Below are 16,130 nucleotides of genomic sequence, written 5' to 3' on the forward strand. Positions count from 1 at the left end.
AGTCCAGGACACCTTTGGCTTAGAGCAAATACACCATCTTCTGAGGAAAACCATTTCCCCCCTTGTTAATAAAACAAACAAACAAACAAACAAACAAACACACAAAACACCAAGTTATTAGTTTACTCCTATTCGTGTTCTCTTTGTTTAAAAAACTGATAATAAAGGGGGAAGGTCCTGAGAGCCTTCATTCAACTTCCTTCTCTCCATCCTTCTCCAACCCTTCTGAGAAATACTTGGAAACTTTCTAATTTACTTCGGAAGCAGTCCCAGAATCCAGCAGCCTAGTGCCTCAGAGGTCCATGCTGAGTGAGGGAGAGCTCCCATCTCTCAGGTTTCCTCTTGGCTTTTTAATAAACTCTCAGCAGTGTGAGTGATTTCAGTGTGTCTCTTCATCAATAGCGGGCACCGCCAGGCAGCATTCAAGGGCGCCAGCTGGGGACACCGTACAGCTGTGAGCACATGCCCAGGAGACAGGCAAACGAGCCCTTCATCTAAGAATAGGCAGCTCTTTCCAAGTTCTTCATTGTGATCTATGTGCTAAATCATATCTTCATCTTTGCTGCCTGCTCCACTTTCTAACTTTGCTCTTGCTGGAAGCTCCTAGAAAGAACTGCTACCCTTAGCACAGGTGTTCTCTCTGCTCCCCCCCCCCCCCCACCTTCCCCTCTTTGGGAATTTTCTCTGCTTCTCTGCAGGAGGGCTCTGTAGATACCAGTGAGTAAATCCTTGGAGCTAAATAGTGAGTCCTCAGCCGAAGCAGCAGCAGTGACCTCAGCTCCGCGGCCGGCAGATAAAGGCTGCCCTCGGTTTCTGAGAAACTTCTCAAGTTCTCTTGGCAGCCCCCGGCTTCTCCGGAATCGCTGCTAAGCCAACAGGCAGCTGGAGCGTCTCTGGACACCCACATGAAAACCCGCGAGCAGTCAGAAGCCCCAGCCAGCAGGGCAGCCTGGCCGAGGTCAAGGGTCAGCGGCGGCTATAAAGGGCTGCGGCTGGGTACCCCCTACGGCGCAGCGCGGACCCGGCTTCCCGCGCGCTCCCTCCCGTCCGCCGCCGGCGCCCTGCCGACCTGGGCAGAGCTGGGCGCTGGTCTCTGGGATTGTGAGCGGCCCCAGACCCGGGGGAAGTTCGGTGAGTGTGAGGCGCGGCGGCTTGAGGCCCCAGGTGGGCGGAGGAGCGCGCAGAGGGCGGATAGGCCGGAGCCAGTGAGCTTATTCCCTTCCGGTGCTTTCGCACCTGTGGGATGCCCTAAAATCCCGGACTCTAAGGAATCTCGCACATGGCTGAGAGTAGGTTCTTAAAGGCTAGACTTTTAGAATTGGAAAGGACCTTAGAGCAGTGCTATTTGAAGCATGGTGCAAGGACCCCCAGCATCCCCATCCCCTGGAGCCTTGTTAGAAATGCAGATTCTTGGGCCCCAAGCCAGACCTGCTGAACCAGACTCTCTGGGTATGGGGCGTAGGAATGCGTGTTTTCACAAGCCCTCCAGGAGAGCCTGCCGCAGCTAACGTTTGCTTACCCCTGACTTTGAGGTCATTTAGCTTAAGGCTTGCACCCCTCACTCCATGCAGAGACTCCCAAGTGAACAGGAAGGGTTGCATAGACAATAAACCACGAGGCGTTAGATACTGGGATATATTCAGATAGAGTAAGAAGCTTGCAACACTCATGGCACATGGGAACTGCTGTTCAGTGTCAAACTGAACTGTGATCTCTCATTTCCTCAAAACAGCACTCAGGGCTTTAAGGAATTTGACCGTGTCTCTACTATGTGCAAGGCTCCAAGCAAGGTTCTTTGAAAGTGAAGGAGGGAGTGGTGTTCTTTTAAAATCTCCAAACGGGTGGAGTAGTTTTCCTTTAACCAGGAGTTTTGTAATTTGGTACAGTGCTTCATACCCTTACATTTATTTTGGGTTTTGGTGTTTAAGTGCTCCTTCTGAGGTTAATTTTGTTATTGTTTTTCACCCAGACTGCCAGATTAGATATTTTGAAAGAGATTTACTTTATGAGTTCTGAACAAAAATCCTTAAGAAAAACTAAAAATCCTCGAGACATATTTTTTGGCTTGTATTGAAGTCAACTTGATACATTTTACAAGTAGAATATTTAGGGATCCTGAGATTACTTATGAATCAAAGGGAGAAAGACAATTTGTCATCTTCCTTGATGAATCCAGTACCAGAGCTAGCTACCTCATAGAAACTCTGGGAAGAAATCAGTTGCTATGGGAAAGCCCCTTGGTAATGATTACGGATGCCATAGGAACCCCAATTATGCTGTTCCCTGATCTCCAAGGCTCTGAACCATTCCTGCAGATTCCTTCATCACTGCTGAGAACCTCACTCATGACATATTTGATGATGAAGGTTGTATAAATGGTTTGCTGTTAGTTGTGTTTTTTGTTCTCCTTTGGTGGCTTAACTTAAATGTTAAGTCTAAATCTACTGAGTCATTCTGAGACTCTGGAGCAAATCTCTGTGGGTGTTTCTCAGTTTTCCCTTCTTGTCAATGGGTGGATGCAGGATGTATGCTTTGATGTGGCACATGCCAGCGTAAGTCCAAAGTATCTCCCCAGAGTTTCCTCCCTGCTGTATGGTTACAGTAGTGAACCTTTATTAATATGTTTGGTAGACAAAATACTTAATACAATGATCATTGTTAATTATGTATTCATGTTTTAAGCTAAAATATCTGAGAGGCTTGCTCACAGGTTTTAAAGGCTAACTTCTGTTTAGATAACAACTTTGGAAATGTTGGTTAAAATTACAAGTTATTGCGAAGAATGTCATGTGCCTGTGAAAATAAAACTTGCCACTGTAAATATTCCTCATCTTGAATCATAGCTGCACACACAGCTTGCTCAAAAGAATTCAAAGAGCATGTATACTCAGCATTCTTTTATAATAGAATGTAAGGTTTGCAACATAGGTCTTATTTTTGTCATATTTTATGTTATTTCCCTCTTTCATGTTCAAATCACCTTCCAAAAGAGAAGAATTTTTAACCCTGGAACATTTATCCAGAACCCCCTGTCTCTGACAGTGGGGGACAGGAATTTACTTGAGGTGTGCACTTTTCATGGCATTGGAGTTTGCTTTGAGGATGCTTCTGTCAAACTCCTAGGATCTCAGATCTAGGTCCTCTCTGAGCAGGTACAGAGGAGGAAGTGATGGGCACTGGACTAAGTTGGGACCTCGGATACAAAGGAGATTCATGCCTACCTTATGAGGAAGGATTAGCCAGTGGGTCATTGGCAGTTGCCCTGTGGTCCTGCCCTGGATTCTTCTGATCTGCTTGAATTCTAATCCTTCAAGCCATGTTTTGGGGTCATACTGTAATTCAAGGCTTGGTCTCTGAAAAGCCACTGTAAAATTCTACTTTCTTTGATGGACCGAAGTGACACTTTGAGACTTCTCCCTTAGCACGGTTGGAAGATAATAAAGGACGTGAAGAGACCAGAAGAGTGGGATGAGAACTTTATAAGGACAGTGTAGTGCAGCAGAAGGAACATCATCTTTGCAGTCAGAGAGACTGGAAGTTTTGGGGCAAGCTGTACGACCTCTCTGAGCCTGTGTCTTTATCAGTAGTAAGGGTATAATCATCACGCAAAAAGACCTACTCTTCTTCTGGCTCATCCACCTTCAGTGTATATTTCACTGGCTAGCATTAGCTACAAAGGAGGTTTGCAAATGTGTTTTTATAGCTGAGCACATTGCCCTATCCATCAGTGTAGGGGTTCTATTGATAAAGAGGGAATATTGGGTAATGAATAGGCAACCAGGAGTTTCTGAAAAATGAATGCAGGACAAGAATGGTTCTTTGGAGATTGGAAAGTGACAACGGTTGTGGTGAATGGTGGTGTGTACATGTGTGTGCATTGAAGAATAGAAGGTGGTAGAGAAAATGTGATAATAACAAGTTTCTAGGCAACTGGATGGCTTGAGGATGTTCAAGTTAAGCAGACAGGCCCCTGAACTAGAAGTGCTCTGGGTGTGAAATTGTGCTAACAGCAGTATCTCTATTGAGGTCTTGAAGCAGTTTACATAAATGGCTCTGTTTAAATCTCACAGTAATCCTGAGAGGTCAACAAGTAGATGTGTTTATTATCACTTCATTGATAGGAAAGCTGAAGCTTAGAATTATTAAACCCTAGCGTATGAGCACATACACCAAGTCAGCACAGAGCTACTGTAGACCTTAGCTTTTCTGGCACCCAGTTGATCTCCTTAATCAGGAGGGGTCAGGTTGTAGAAGAAATGAGAGAAGGAAGATAACTTTATATGCTTCATTTTTACCATTGCAATAAGGTAAGAAAAAAGCTTGGAAAGAGAGAGATAAAATAATGAAATGTTGTTATTTAATAATTAAAGATGATTTAATCATCTCAGAGCCCATATACCTGGGTTCAAATCAGCATTTAATCACTTACTAGCTGTGTAAACTTGGGTAAGACACTATTTTCTTCTATCTTATGGGGTAACAGTAGTACTCACCTCATAGAGATGTTGTAAAGATAAAGAACAAGAAATAATGACTGGTACATAATAAGAAATAAATGCATGCTGCAAGTGTTTGCTGTTTCACATAGACTATAGCTATGAGAAAAATTGGAAATCAATTGTGTTAATTGCAATAGTTGACTACAAGATAAATTTAGGAAAGAAACCAATAGTTTTTCTATAAAGTAATAACAAGCAGCTAAGAGTATAATGAGAGGAAAATGTCTATTCTCAGTAACAATGAACTACAGAATAGCTGAGAACTACGAATGAGCAATGTGCAGGACCAACTCCTGTGAGATCCCTGCTGCCTGAACTTTACCTTCCACAGTTGCCCAAACACACATTCAAAGAAATGCACAGAAAACCTAAAGCATCAGTATGGGTTTTATGCAAAAATACTTCCAAGAAAAAAAGGAGCATTTGTTATATGCAAAACAAAGATTAAGAATTGTTTCAGGAAACAGAAGAAAATTACTCTAAACTCTACGGCATTAGAGAACACAGGTTTTCTAAAGCAAAGGCTCAGAGAATGCAAGAGGTAATGAAAGACAAAGCCAAGGAAAGAACAGAAAGGACATAAAACCAAAACCCAAATTAGAGGGCAAAAGTCAACCTGGTGGAAAATTAGGTTTTGATTTGTAGGACAACTTTGGGAAAAAAATCTCATAGATTGCAGAGGGCAAGGACAAAGAAAAATGGTTAGAATAACAGTGATGGAAAACGAGAGAAACAGCATCAGACTATGTGGATTTTCTGACAAAAAAAAAGAGAGGATAAAAGGAACTGAAAATAAATATAAAATGTATCGTATTTCTATGATCTCAAACTATCATTAATGTCAAGATGTACCTTTGATTTAAAAATAGTTTGGGGGCAAATAAAAAGGAACAATAAAACTGCATATTAAATGAATGTGTCACGAGAGATTTCTCATTTGAGAAAGATTAAAATGTAAAATATATATATATTTTTTAGTTGAGAAAATATGGAATTAGATGAAAACTTTTCCAAAGTAAAAGAACATCTGCATTGGCAGGTCAAAATTCTCATCATATTCTAAGAAAACAAAAAACCCCCAACCCAAATAAGATTAGCATGGTGTTATTTAAGGTAAAAGGATAAAATATTCAAGCAGAAAAATAAAAAAATAAATTAAACTGGCCATATAAATGATTTCAGCAACATCGATTTCATAAGAAAATGACTCAGTGATCAGAGCTTAGAGGGAAAATGACAGGAATGAGACTAGGGAATTCTACAGCTGCATCCAGTAGATGGCTTGTGCTATATTTGCATTCGACAGAGCTGATTTAGATTGGTGTAGATGGCAAGCGGGAAGGTATCAGAAAGATAGTCTTCAAGTCATGCCAGATGTCAGGACGTACAACCTAACCCTTGCTGCTCAGGTGTTTTCTGAGGACCTGCATCCTCTAGGAGCTTGTTAAAAATGCAGAATCTCAGGCCCTACTCTAGAGCTACTGAATCAGAGCCTGCCTTTTAACTAGATGCCAGGTAATTCTTGTGCACATTAAAGCTTGAGAAACCCTGTCTTCCTTAGCCACTTCCTAAAAATCTTCTAGTCCAGAGCTTTGTAACTGGTGTGTGTTGTGAGAACTGTGGATCTGCTGAGACATTGATCTCCTTAGTCTGTGGGGTGGAAGACCTTGGGCTGAGGACCTAAAGAATAATGTCATTTTCTTTGTGTATCATGATCAATGGCTTTGCTAACCAGTCATCATATGTGACTATTGGGTGCCTCAAATGTGAGTAGTCTGAGTTGAGTTATGCTATAGGAGTAAAATATATACCAGATTTTGAGGATTTAATATTAAAGAATGTAAAATGTGTTAATAATTATTATATTGATTACACATTGAAATTACAGTATTTTGGACATATTGGGTTAAGTAAAATGCATTATTTAATTAATTTCATGTATTTCTTTGTTAATGTGGCTACTAAAATAAATAAAATAGCATATGTGGCTTGCATTCTGTTTCTATTGGACAGTGCTGACCTGGTTGCTTTAGGTGGCAGAAAGAAAAATCAAAATAAAGAACCCGAGAATGGATATGGACTTTACCTAAGGTCTATTCCCTAACCAAAGAGATAAAGGATCTGTACTCTAAAAACTACAGAACACTTATGAAAGAAATCGAGGAAGACACAAATAAATGGAAAAACATTCCATGCTCATGGATTGGAAGAACAAATATTGTTAAAATGTCTAGGCTACCCACAGCAATCTATACATTCAGTGCAATTCCTATCAAAATACATTGACGTATTTCACAGAGCTGAAACAAACAATCCTAAAATTTGGAACCAGAAAAGACCCCGAATAGCCAGAGGAATGTTGAAAAAGAAAGCCAAAGCTGGTGGCATCACAATTCTGGACTTCAAGCTCTATTATAAAGCTGTAGTCATCAAGAAAGTATGGTGCTGGCACAAAAACAGACACATAGAACAATGGAACAGAATAGAGAACCCAGAAATGGACCCTCAACTCTATGGTCAACTAATCTTCGACAAAGCGGGAAAGAATATCTAATGGAAAAAAGACAGTCTTTTGAACAAATGGTGTTGGGAAAATTGGACAGCCACATGCAGAAGAATGAAACTGGACCATTTCCTTACATCAGACTCAAAAATAGACTCAAAATGGATGAAAGACCTCAATGTGAGACAGGAATCCATCAAAATCCTAGAGGAGAACAGGCAGCAACCTCTGTGACCTCAGCTGCAACAATTTCTTGCTAGACATGTCTCCAAAGGCAAGGGAAGCAAGGGCAAAGATGATTATTGGGACTTCATCAAGATAAAAAGCTTTCCACAGCAAAGGAAACAGTCAACAAAACTAAAAGGCAACCTACAGAATGGAAGAAGATATTTGCAAATGATATGTTAGATAAAGGGCTGATATCCAAGATCTATAAAGAACTTATCAAACTCAATCCCCCAAAACCAAATAATCCAGCCAAGAAATGGGCAGAAGACATGAACAGACATTTCTCCCAAGAAGACATCCAAATGGCCAATAGACACATGAAAAAATGCTCGTCACCTGGCATCAGGGAAATACAAATCAAAACCACAATGAGATACCACCTCACACCAGTCAGAATGGCTAAAATTAACAAGTCAGGTGGTGAGGATGTGGAAAAAGGGGAACCCTCTTACACTGTTGGTGGGAACGCAAGCTAGTACAGCCACTCTGGAAAACAGTGTGGAGGTTCCTTAAGAAGTTAAAAATAGAGCTACTCTATGACCCAGCAATTGCACTACTGGGTATTTACCCCAAAGATACAAATGTAGTGATCTGTACGGGCACCCGCACCCCAGTGTTCATAGCAGCAATGTTCACAGTAGCCAAATTGTGGAAAGAGCTGAGGTGTCCATGGATGGATGCATGGATAAAGATTATGTGGTACATCTATATGATGGAATATTACTCAGCCATCAGAAAGGATGATATCTTATCACTTACATCAACGTGCGTGGAACTGGAGGGCATTATGCTGTTTGATGAAAGTCAGTCAGAGAAAGGCAATTATCATATGATTTCACTCATAAGTGGAATATAAGAAACAGTGCAGAGGACCACAGGGGAAGGGAGGGAAAACTGAATGGGAAGAAATCTGAGAGGGAGACAAACCATGAAAGACTCTTAACTATAGGAAACAAACTGAAGGTTGCTGGAGGGGAGGTGGGTGAGGGGAATGAGGTAATTGGGTGATGGGCATTAAGGAGGGCACGTGATGTGATGAGCACTGGGTGTTATATGCAACTGATGAATAACTGAGCACTACATTTGAAACTAATGATGTACTATAAAGTTGGCTAATTGAATGTAAAAAAAGAATGGATATGGACTTATAGGGCACATTAATCTATTTAAACTTAGAAATAAAATTGAGATAGTGTGGTATTGTGATCACAGAGCAAGAATTATGTTCTTAAAAATAAAAAGCTACAGTATAAAAACCTTAGAGTTTAAAAGATAATTTCATGATAACAGATCAAGAGACTTCTCTTGCTCCTATAAAATTCAACAAAAAAATGAAAGAAGAGGGGCACCTAGGTGGTTCAGTTGGTTGAGCCTCCAACTCTTGATTTTAACTGGGGTCATGAACTCAGGGTCGTGAGATAGAACCCTGTGTGGGTCTCTGTGCTCAGCAAGGAATCTGCTTGGGATTCTCTCTCTCTCTCCCTCTGCCCCTCCTCATGCTAATGCGCTCTCTAAATAAATAAATAAGTAAATGAATGAGTAAATAAATAAATAAAATCTTTAAGAAAATGAAAGAAGAGGCCGGTAATGTAAACAGACTAATTTTCTTATCTTTTGTAGATGAGGGTCATAAATTTCATTTCTAAACTTGATAAATTTAGATATAAGTCAAAACATTTTATTTACCAATAATTTTGCTTAGCTTGTTCTAAGTAAAAATCTGATATATTTTCTTCCTCTATCAATAGAGGGGAAATAAAAAATAAAAAGAAAACAAACAAGGCAAAAAAAGTTAAAAGAAAGAGTAGGGAAAAGTAAAGGATAACTTATAAAATAGAGGTGACACAAGTCCAAACATACATTTTATAATATAATATAAAAAGAATTTAAATCCCCCAATAAAGAAAAAGATTCACAGATTGGATCAGAAAGCTATGTCCAGCCAAATGCTCTCTACCAGAGATAACATCTAAAATTAAAAAGATTTGATAATTGACATTAATGATGTTATCCAAGAGAAAGCAGGGATTATGCTGTTTTATAATGCTGCGATCAGTAAAAAATATATCAAATGAGGCATAATGCATGCTTTTTAAAAGTCTCCTTCCCTTCCTTCCTTTTTTCTCTTTTTAAGGCAGTATTTATTGAGTACTAACTATTGACCAGGCACCAGTAAATACCAGGGATGCATCAGTGGCCAAAGCAGATGTCTTTCTCTGATGAAGTTTACCATCTAGTGGTGACACACCCTATAATGAAAGGTCACATAATAATAGTAAATGACAAACATGATCTGCAATGAAGATAGAGCTTTTGTAAACCTGCTGAAATAGCTAGCATGGTACAGAAATATATAAAGCCCAAACTGCAAGAAATGAAAATACAGGGTGGGGGAAATATTGATCCACTTACGTTAGTCATTGAGCGATTAGATAGATAAAAATAAGTAAGGATGACCTAATAGACTAATAATGAATCCTATATCATCAGGAGAAAATATTTTTTTCCTAAGCATCCATTAAGTATTTTAAAAAGTGAGTTTATATCAGGTCCCAAGGGAAACCTCAGTCTGTTCCAAAAAAGAGAAACATTACAGGCCACGTTCTCTGAATGCAATGCATTAAAATCAAAAGTAGTAAAAGCAAGGTCATTAAAAAGCCAAAACTTAAAAAAAAACAAATTTAAAATTTCTACCCACTAGAAAAATTTAAAGATTTATTTATTTTAGAGAGGGGGAAAGAGAGAGAGCACAAGTGGGAGGGGCAGAGGGAGAGAGAGAGAAAATCTCAAGCAGACTCTGCACTGAGCACGGAGCCTGACTCGGGGCTCAATCCCACAACCCTGAGATCACAACCTGAGCTGAAACCAAGAGTCGGCTGCTCAACCGACAGTGTCACCCAGGTGCCGCTCTACCCACTAGAAAACTTTAAAACCACAATTGAGGAATATATCTGGCTGCTAATAATGATGAAAATGCTTGCCTATCAAAGCCAATGTTGTAGAGTTAGGAAAATGCATTGCCTCAGAAAGCTTTCATTTCTAAATAAGAATAGAAATAAATGGATTAATCATTGAATTCAAGAAGTTAGAAGACACAAAATGAGCCTAAGTACAGACAGAAAATTGAAAATTAAGACAGAAAAAAAAACAACCAAATTGATTAATAAATGCAAAAAAAGTCTTTTGGAGAGAAAACCACAGTAAAAGGAATAATCTACTAGTTATCATAATCCAGAAAAAGAGAAAGAAAACAAAATGCATAATAATTGGAATGAGATATTAGACATAAGCCTTAGAGGGTACAGAAAAATGAGAGGATAATTTATCTGGTTCTATTGTAAACAATATGAAACCAGGTGAAGTGGAAAACTGTAGAAGGAAGCATGAATGGTAATTAACAAAATCTAACATAGCAATAGAAAACCTAAGTAGCTTGTTAACACTGGAAAGAATTGAGTCTTCTGAAAGCTGGTGTTCTGGTCCTGCTAGCATCATGTGTAAATCCTTTAGAAACTTGGAATAAGTAATTCCTCTGTCACTTAAAATATTTAGGAACAAGGAGCACCTGGGTGGCTCAGTCATTAAGCGTCTGCCTTCGGCTCAAGGTGTGATCCTGGCGTTCTGGGATTGAGCCCCGCATCAGGCTCCTCCACTGGGAGCCTGCTTCTTCCTCTCCCACTCCCCCTGCTTGTGTTCCCTCTCTCGCTGGCTGTCTCTCTGTCAAATAAATAAATAAAATCTTAAAAAAAAAATATTTAGGAACAAGAGAAAGAAGAAAAGTTTTCTAGTCATTTTTATGAGGCAACATGGCTGATACAAAACCACACAAAGACCACAAACAGACGAAATATACGCATTCTTCACTTGTGAGCAATGATGAAAAATTCCAGAATTAACTGTTAGTACGTGAAAGAAAATATTGAATGACTAAGTGGAATTTGTTCTAGAAAAGCAAAAATAGTTAAATATTAAGAACTGTAATAAATTATTCACTAATATTTTGTTAATAAGTTCAACAGGTAATTTGTAGTAGATGCTGAAAAAGTCTTTGGTAAAATTTAGCAGCCATTCTTGATCTTAAATTTTAGGTCAAAATAAGAAAAAAAGGGTTATTTTCTTATTTCTATGATTAGAAATATATATTATAAATAACTGCCAGCGTATCACACTTAGTGGTGAAAAACTTGAAATACTACCATTAAGTTAGGAACATTAACAACACCATCATTTAACATTGTTGTTGAAGTTCCAGTAAATGAAATAGTTTAAGAGAATAATAAAAGATATATACATTTAAAAAAGGGGCCAATGTATCATTATTTGTATTTAAAATAAGAGCATACTATTATAATCTGAGTTAGCAGGAAGGTTCAGTAAAGTAGCCAGTACAAAAAATAATTTAGTGAGGCGAGTAAAAGAAAAGATTCCATCTACAAAGCAACAAAAGATAAAAAAAAAAAAAAATCCAGGACTGTGCATATTCATAAATATTAAGAGTATATCCAGATCATTGCAAGACAAACACTCATGAGGGGAAATGGGCAAAGATCTTAAGTATACTGTTCATAAGAGAAATATAACTACCAGTCTCACTAACAATCTTGCAAATTCAAAGAGCCATGTAGTAATATGGAATTTTCTGCCTCTAATCAGGGTTCCAAAACTTAAAAAGCGTGTGGTGAAAATGTGGAGAGATAAAGACTCCCGTATGGTCCTGTGGGAAAACATGATTTGGCATAACATTTTTTGTTACAATTGTCTAATATTGATTATAATTTTAGATACGCATTTCCTTTGACCCAGAATTTACACTCCTAATAAGTGATCCTATAGAAATACTTCCTTCACTGTGCAATGCTGTTTGTTGTGACACTGTTTGGAATTGTGAAAAAATTGAAAACAATCTATAGAGAATGGGTTAAATAAATTAGGCTGCATCAGTATATTGGAGTACTGTGCAACTATTAGGAAGAATAAGGTAAACACAAAACTGATATTAACAATATTTAATGACTAGGCCTTGACCAATCAGAATAGGTGTTGTTTTCAACCAGTATGACCATACTGGTCTGTGACAATTATTGAGGATTTTCAGTAGTTAAATAAATAAGGAAATAGATTAACAGGTAATATGAGTATTAATAAAATATAAATTAGATAGGTGCATTTAGGAGGAATATTTGAACCAACGATTGTTTTTAAAATTAAAAAATATATATATTTAAAATATAAATATAAATATACATACCAGGCAGAATAATAGAGATTATATCATAATACTAAACTTGTTTAATTGTTTAGTGTAGAGTCGGCGACCTGCCACCAAATAAAGTTTTATTGAAACACAGCCACATAGGGCCAACTTGTCCACTAGGCACAGAAGACACCGTGTCTAGGGCCCCCAGCACTTTTAGGGCCTCGTAAAATGCTTTAATTTCTTTAACAATCAGAAGGAAAAAATTAAACTTTTAGGGTCAAAAATATTTAAATTTTTTCTTCACATAAGGGCCCACAAAAGTCTGTTAAGTTGTGCCTATGACAGAAAAAAAAGAACTTTTTTAAGTATCTAAAGTTATGTATTAAAAGTAATTTTTAGTTAATTTTATTCTGATGGCAAGCTCATAAGGCCAAAGTTCGTGGGACGCAGCAGTCCTAATGCAGCTCGCCACCACACTCAGTTGTTTACGTGGATTGTTTGTGGCCGCCTTTGCGGGGGCGGAATTGAGTATTTGTACTGGAGTCAAAGCCCAAAATATTTACTACCTGGCTCTTTACAGGGAAAGTTTGCTGACTCTTGGCTTAGTGTGTTAGCGGCCGCGATATAAAACCAAATTATCTTTATGACCTGGATTTTATTCTTACTTATTACTTCTACCTACACCATCAATCTTTCAAGACAAAAAATTCTGTTTTTGAATTCTTCACATTCCTTCACTGTTTGTTAAAGGGGGGGAGGGGGAATGCCTTTTATGTCAGCTCAAAATTTTAAGAGAGGGAAAATCGCCAAGTAGTCAATATTTATTTTACATGATCTTCACCCCAAACATCATAAAGAATATAAAAAGAATGGGAGAAAAGAGCAGTGTTAAGGAAAAAATGTGTCTCCACATAACATGCTTTTTTTCCTGAATGTCATCTGTAAATGAGTATCTGCTTCCTGTGGCATGACTGCAACACAGTGGCCTCAGGAATAATCCAGCAGCTGACAGTGCGGGACACTATTGTTTCTGAACTGTAGTGCCAATGGCTTATAATTCTGCTTCTAAAGTTTTAAGAAAATAATAATAGTTTACAAGTTTGGCATAAAATTTCAGATTTATTTTTTGGACCCCTCAGGTGTATCCTATGATGTGGCCCCAGTTTTGACTATATATTAATGTTAAATGTAAGTTTGCTTTTAGTTAGTGTGCATTGTGATTCATTTATGCGTAGGAAAGCTTCTGGAAGAATAATATGCAAACTGGTGTGAGTTTTATCTGTAGGGAATGGGAATATGTATCAATTGGTACACCAAGGGGGAGGGGTCTTAGAAGTAGTCCGCGCAACTAGGAAGGAATAGATTGTTAAATGCCATTGTTTAGAATGTCCAGCTCATTGCGCTAATATAAAGCAGGTCAAGCTGGTTTTATTACCATTTTATTCACCTAGAGTCTATATTTTACATTACGATTCACTCTATTTATAATGACCTGTAGCCACCATTATAGTATCACACAGAGTAGTTTCACTGCCCTAAAAATCCTCTGTGCTCTGCCTATTCATGCTTCCTTTCCCCACATCCTGGAAACTGCTGATCTTTTTACTGTCTCCATAGTTTTGCCTTTTCCTGATGTTTCTACAGTTGGGGTCATAGGGTATGTAGCCTTTCAGATTGGCTTCGTTCACTTGGCAATATGCATCGAAGCTTCCTCTGTGTCTTTTCATGGCTTGATAGTTCATTTCTTCTGAGCTCTGAATACTATTATAGTGTCTAGATGTCCCACAGTGTGTGTATCCATTCCACTTGGCGAAGGATATCTTGGTTACTTCCAAATCCACTTTCAGAGCACCGTATCTCTCCATGGGTACTGCAAACACCTTATAATAACCAAGTATCCCTACTTCATCCCTCCTGTCCCTTGTATCATTGTTATCATTCATTTCACTTATATATAAACTATAGTCATCAAGTACATTATTGTTATTATTTTGAACAAACTATTATTTCTTAGGCTGTTTAAGAATAATAAGAATAAAGGTTTGTATTTAGCTTTACTTACTCCTACTCTAATGCTCTTGTATTAACTACATTTTCTTTTCTTAATTTCTGTATTCTTGAGGCTCTGGCATCTGGAGTCTTGCTGACTAGGAAGGGACTGCCTCACCCCATGGTTGACTAATTCCTGGAGACAGGAAAGAATTTTCCCACAAGCCCTTCTTTGATACGTAAACCAGCCAAACCTGGGTCCATACACGCACCTGACTCCTCTTATTGGGCTCTTGAACTCTGGGGCATTATCCCCTTTTCTTAATCATCCCAGGATGTGCTAGACAACCAGGGACCACGCTGACAGCCCAGAGCCCACTGAGATGCTTCAAACTATCCACTTCTAAATCCACCTGGCTTATCGACTTGGCCTCACTCATTCCTTCCCAGGAAAACCACAATGAAAGCTCCTACCCACAGTTCCTCTCTCTTTCTCTGCCTGCTCCTCTTGGCTTAATTCTTCCCTAGATGGCCCTTTGTCCTGTGCTTTGCCTCCTGTTTCTAGGGGCCTGTGAGTAAAATAAACACTTCTTCCTTCTTGACAATCATTTTTGTGTCTGCATGTCTTACTATACCTGATTAAAATAAATCCTGGGTACCGTTAAAACTCGAATCTTTATGTAGATTCATGTGTCTGACCGCTATTATTTTTTTTCCCTGAAGAACTTCTTTTAACATTTCTTGAAAGACAGGTCTACTGGTGATAAATTCGATCCGTTTTCATTTGCGAAAATGTGTGTTTTTCCTTCACTCTTGAGGGATAATATCCCAGAAGCAGAATTCCAAGTTGGTGGATTTTTCTCTTAATGCATTGACTATTCCACTCCACTCTCTTCTTGCATGCCTGGTTGCCAGGGAGAAGTCAGATATAATGTTTATCTTTGCTCCTTATAGAAAAGGTGTTTTTTTCTTCTTCTGAATTCTTTCAAGATTTTTACTTTATCTTTGATTTCCTGTAGTTGGAGTATGATATGCCTGGGTATAGTTTTTGTGGGTGGTGGTGTTTGTTTTGTTTTGTTTTGGCATTTATTCTGTTTGTTATCCTCTGCACTTCCTGGATCTGTGGTCTGGTGTCTACATTAATTTGGGGGACATCCCAGTCATTATTGTTTTAAGTATTTCTTCTATTCCTTTCTCTCTCTCTTTCCCTTCTTGTATTCCCACTATAAGTACGTTTTACTTTTTGTAGTTGTCCTACAGTTCTTGCATATTCTGTTCCATTTTTTTCAGACCTTTTTCTTTGCTTTTCAGTGTTTGAAGTTTCTATTGACATATCCTCAAGCTCAGAGATCCTTTCCTTACCCATGTCCAGTCTACTAAAAAGCCCACCAAAGGCATTTTTCGTTTTGTAACAGTGTTTTTGACCTCTTACATTTCTTCTTGATTCTTTTTTTTTTTTTTAAAGATTTTATTTATTTATTTGACAGAGAGACAGCCAGCGAGAGAGGGAACACAAGCAGGGGGAGTGGGAGAGGAAGAAGCAGGCTCATAGCAGAGGAGCCTGATGTGGGGCTCGATCCCATAACGCTGGGATCACGCCCTGAGCCGAAGGCAGACGCTTAACGACTGAGCCACCCAGGCGCCCCTTTCTTCTTGATTCTTGACATTTCCTTGTCCTGCTTACATTTCCCATCTGTTCTTGCATGCTGTCTAC

General features: G+C 38.7%; 1 protein-coding gene across 2 annotated transcripts in view; it reads left to right on the forward strand.

The window, feature by feature from the left end:
- Window positions 1–820: 820 nt before the first annotated feature.
- The window catches only part of COL6A5 (collagen type VI alpha 5 chain), a 137,448-nt gene continuing 122,138 nt past the window's right edge, over window positions 821–16,130 (forward strand). For both annotated transcript variants that reach the window (XM_045791732.2, XM_045791733.2), the window contains exon 1: window positions 821–1,131. The gene's annotated coding sequence lies outside the window, so the exon portion shown is untranslated. The remainder of the gene's footprint in view (window positions 1,132–16,130) is intronic.

The sequence above is a fragment of the Ursus americanus genome, chromosome 20 (assembly GCF_024610735.1).
Source record: "Ursus americanus isolate L20-20 chromosome 20, mUrsAme1.1.p, whole genome shotgun sequence".
Classification (NCBI taxonomy): domain Eukaryota; kingdom Metazoa; phylum Chordata; class Mammalia; order Carnivora; family Ursidae; genus Ursus; species Ursus americanus.